Raw genomic sequence first — 5,074 nt, 5'->3', positions numbered from 1 at the left:
TTGTAGAACTAACAAACAAAATGAACTCGTCGGAATTTGTACCATTTACTATTATTTGAAATTATATTCTCAATTGTTTTAATGCAACACAAAAGCCAACTGTTTCTCTAAATAAAAATTATGCTGACATACATTACAGTCTGGAAAAACGTATGAGGTATACTAGGCACAGTTTTGATGAATATGAAGAAGTCATTAAAACAGCTGGAATAACTTTATATGAGTATCAAATAAAAAGAAAAATGATTGAAGTTTTTGTTTATAAAGGATCAAGTGCAAAAACAATTTAATGAAGGAAGAAAAGTTCTGTGTGTGAATCATTGTTTCTAATTTAGAAACATTCTTCTTTCATGAAATGGTTTTTGCACTTGATCCTTTATATAAAGTAGAAATGTTTTGTATATGAATCATTATTTCTTTGTTTATTATTAACCACAGAGTGACATGTGTTACAATGGGCTATTTGGGTTGTGTCCACTGTGGGTATAGGATTATATGCCCAAAGGCTTACTTTTAAGCACCACTGAAAGACATTTTTATAATTATAAGTCATCAGTCTTACTGCTAATCCACTGGGAAGTCTCATGACACATTGACAGTAAGACTATAAAAATACCTGAAACATACACAACAAATTTTGTTTGTTCTTTAATCTGAATTCCTCAACAGTAAAACCTGGACTTTTTGAAAAATGAAGAGTTCTGCAAAACATATATCTATAACAGCTTTATATAGCAAAAGCCCCCTCGTGGCACAGCAGAATGTATGTGGATACACGCTGCTAGAAACTGGGTTTCTATACCTGTGATGGGTAGAGAACAGATAATCCATCATGTAGCTTTTGGCGTACTTCCAAGGAATAAAAAAAAAAAATTACACTTTTTGCAGATTTTGCAATTACAGGTATTAAATACGCCAAACAAAATACAGAGGCTTATTAAAATACGTTAAAAGATTGGGATGTTTATTTATTTCAAATAAGGACAACACTTCACAATGGGATGTATAATCTCTGCTAACCAGGCGTATCGAAACATATATTTATTTCGAGCATTGTCAGTTTGCAGGGATACTGCTGGCTTGGAATGCAACATATAATTAGACATGTCCTTGTGGTTCCGTATTATTTCATTACCTTATTTATTCATTATGCTTACTTGATGGCATGGGTTATTTACATGACCATCTTTAACTAACTGTCAACTTATGATTTTTCTAAGATGTATAATACCTTTACTATGGGTAACAAAATTCTTTTACAGAATTCTAAACTTAAAACATTTGCTCCCAGACAAATGTTTCAATCCCAATATTTATAAACGAAATTGTCCATTGTTTTATGTTGACAAAACAACAACAACAAATACAGGGCCTAGATTAGAAGGCTTGTTTGTTTGTAATTAAGCACACAGCTACACAATGGGCTGTCTGTACTCTGTCTATCATGTGTATCAAAACCCAGTTTCTAGCATTGTAAGTAAGAAGACGTACCGCTGTACCACATGGTTTAGGAAGGACTGATTGAAATTTTTAATTGTTATAAATTTGTATCAATTTATATTTTTCAACTAACCTAAGTTGTTTTTAGACGTAATTTTCTTCTTACGTACGCAGGTACAAAAGACAATATTGTATAGTTTGTTAAAAGTATTTAGTTTCGTAAACGTAGGAATTTTTAATAATTATTTTCTGTTATAAATGTAGTGCTTACAAAAAATATGAACCATGCTTAGGCACTTCGTGTTGGGCCTGGCATGGCCTAGCGCGTTAAGGCGTGCGCTTCGTAATCTGAGGGTCGCGGGTTCGCGCCCGAGTCGCGCTAAACATGCCCACCCTTTCAGCTGTGGGGGCGTTATAATGGTATGGTCAATCCCACTATTCGTTGGTAAAAGAGTAGCCCAAGAGTTGGCGGTGGGTGATGATGACTAGCTGCCTTCCCTCTAGTCTTACACTGCTAAATTAGGGACGGCTAGCACGGATAGCCCTCGAGTAGCTTTGTGCGAAATTCCAAAACAAACAAACAAACAAACACTTTGTGTTTCAAACTTTCTTTTTCAGTGAGTGTTTGCATTGGATGTAATTATTTGGTAATGTCTTGCCGCAACTCATCAGATATTTAAATGAGGAGGCCAGAATAAACAAATAAGACCTAATATCTCTTGTCTTGCAAAACTTTCACAATCATTCGGGGACCCAAAATTGCGTTGTCACAGCCCTGAACTTGACGCAATCTATATTTACTGGAATGCCAACTTTAAGAGGGAAAGCTTTCTTATTCAACACCCGAAATAATTGATACGGTCTTTTTTATTTTTTCGAGCAATCACCTTCCCACAAGTGTCTGTAGGCAGTGAATGATCACATAGATATGGAAGTTGTGGGCTTGAACACCCACATTTTACCCTCATATTTTATTTTTCTTATCTTACCCGTTTTATTCTTTTTGTCTGTTCACCTGAAGCTCTGCGAATTGATATTAAGACAGATAGACAATCCGTGATGATAATGTATCTCTATCGCTATGTAGGTTCTATTTTCACAGTCACCTCCAAAAAAACCGGAAACAATGTTATATCCCACATTAAAGTCTGAGTCTTAGTGACTTTATTTTGATGGTGCAAAATAAGGCTTATTTTATATTATCAATTTTGTATTATAATATATGTGTGTTTATACGAAACAAACGGTCCCGGCATGGCAAAGCGTGTTAAGCGTTCGACTTGTAATCCGAGTGTCGCGGGTTCGAATCCCGGTCGCACCAAACATGCCCACCCTTTCAGCTGTGGGGGCGTTATAATGGTATGGTCAATCCCACTATTCGTTAGTAAAAGAGTAGCCCAAGAGTTGGCGGTGGGTGGTGATGACTAGCTGCCTTCCCTTTAGTCTTACACTGTTAAATTAGGGACGGCTAGCGTAAATTGCCCTCGAATAACTTTGCACGAAATTCATAAAAACAAACAAACGAAACAAACTTAATTATCAACAAAACACGCTGCTTTACGTAATGTTACGTCACTAGTAGTAAGTCGAGTTTGTGATATAGTTTTTGGGAAGTTCTATTAGTTCCTTATAAGCTCTATCCTTTGGAGTCGCGTTGACCAATAAGTATATATAAACATGACGATAGAGGGCCTGACATTAGTATAAAAGATATTTAAAAAAAAAAAAAGCTTTTAAGGAGGGGTTCCACGCTAGTCACTGAGCAAGTCAGACGTGCTGATATCTTTGCAAGTATGCTTTTTAAGACGAAACGTTCATCCACGCCAGTCAGGCCGCCAGTATCGCCGACGGTCTACCGTTATACCTCACGCTACTTCTAGTCACCACGTTGATCGCCCGAGCCAAGCCAGGGGCAACCATTGAACCGTCCAAGACCCGAATCTTACGCCGAGGCGGAATTCTCATCCAACCCGCCACTACTGCCGACCAAATTTATCTGTGCCAGCCATGGAACACCGAATGTAAAGTAAGTTGCTCCCCTACCAAAAGCCCAGTAAGTCTTTATTCAGTATTCCTCAGGGGCGTCGACCCATTAATTCAACCAGAAGAAATTAAACAAGCCATATATCCTCAAATCCAGGCCAATGTATATGCTGTTAATCGAATTTTTTCCAAAAACACTAATCGTCCTACGAACTTTATGAATATAGTGACAACGTCGAAGAATAGTGCTGATTGTATTTTACGTGACGGATGTTATTATCACATATTTCACTTTAGAGCCGAACGCCCACATCAACGACCCTTCAACACTCGGTCAAACAAAGCACCCAGACATCATAAACAACCAACAGACAACTTGCAACGAGAAACTATAAAAATACCGCCGAGTCCAGATCCAACAAGAAGAAATACGAACACAGATACAGATAACTCGACCGAGAAGACGTCAACTCCCTCTGCTAGCAACACACCAAGTTCCAGCAGTCCAAGAAAGAAAAATGACAGATAATGCCAGACTTCAATCCCAGTTCCACAGAATTCAACAACCATCCAGACTCAGTCCATTATCAAGATAACAATCGACGCGTCAGTTCAAACAGTAAAACAAACTACCTCCACGCAGAAAACTCAAACCAAAATTACAAGAAGAAACAAAGCATCCTAGACCAGCGAAGAACAACTCACCGAAGAACAGCAAGTTGTCACACCACCAAGACCACGTTTTTCACTTGCACCAATGGGCTTCAAGTGTGAAAACAAATTCATGACGAAGATACTACCTGATCTTCAAGACTACAGCTCACAGTTTCCATGTATACCACCGTCACAGTCCAGCAGTTTTTCTTTTCTTTTTTATTTTTTCCTTTTTTCTTTTCTTTTGCTTTTTTTTTTTTTTTTCCCATTTTCTTCTTTTCTTTCTCTTTTTGCCGTTTTTTTTTTTATTCCCATTTTCTGGCATAGGACCTGTAGGTCCCAGCCACATACTCACCAATGGGCTTCAAGTGTGAAAACAAATTCATGACGAAGATACTACCTGATCTTCAAGACTACAGCTCACGTTCCATGTATACCACCGTCACAGTCCACTTTTTCTTTTCTTTTTTATTTTTCCTTTTTCTTTTCTTTGAAAGTTATTCCCATTTTTCTTCCCAGTTACTTCCGAGCACGGTCTGGGTTGACTTTTTGGCGCCCAGGCCGTGAAAGTGGGTTTTCTCGGGGTACTCCTGTTCCCCCCCCAGCAAAATCTCTGGCATAGGACCTGTAGGTCCCAGCCACATACTCACCTGATCCTGAAAAGAGCCGTTTATTCAGTTACAGTTAATCCAGCTATAGTTAATTTTAAATTAACTCGCCAGCCGCCAGAATACTCTGTCCATGGGCCAAGGTCTGGCTCTCTTCACTTATGCTGCTCTCGTCCAGTTCTCCCGTCTTTCTTATTAGTTACAAATACGACATTCCACCTCAAAAATATCAAAACAAAAGTAAAGGAAAAAACCGCATGGAAATTTTAACAATTTCTCACGTGAGGGGACGAAGAGGAACTACAACGTTCCTGAAGACCCCAGTTGGAGAGAGAAATCTGATCTCTCTCTCTCTAAACTAAACCCCTGCCACGTTAGTTTGCGTTTTT

This window comes from Tachypleus tridentatus, chromosome 13 (assembly GCF_004210375.1).
Source record: "Tachypleus tridentatus isolate NWPU-2018 chromosome 13, ASM421037v1, whole genome shotgun sequence".
NCBI classification, from domain to species: domain Eukaryota; kingdom Metazoa; phylum Arthropoda; class Merostomata; order Xiphosura; family Limulidae; genus Tachypleus; species Tachypleus tridentatus.
This window is presented reverse-complemented; position numbering follows the sequence as displayed.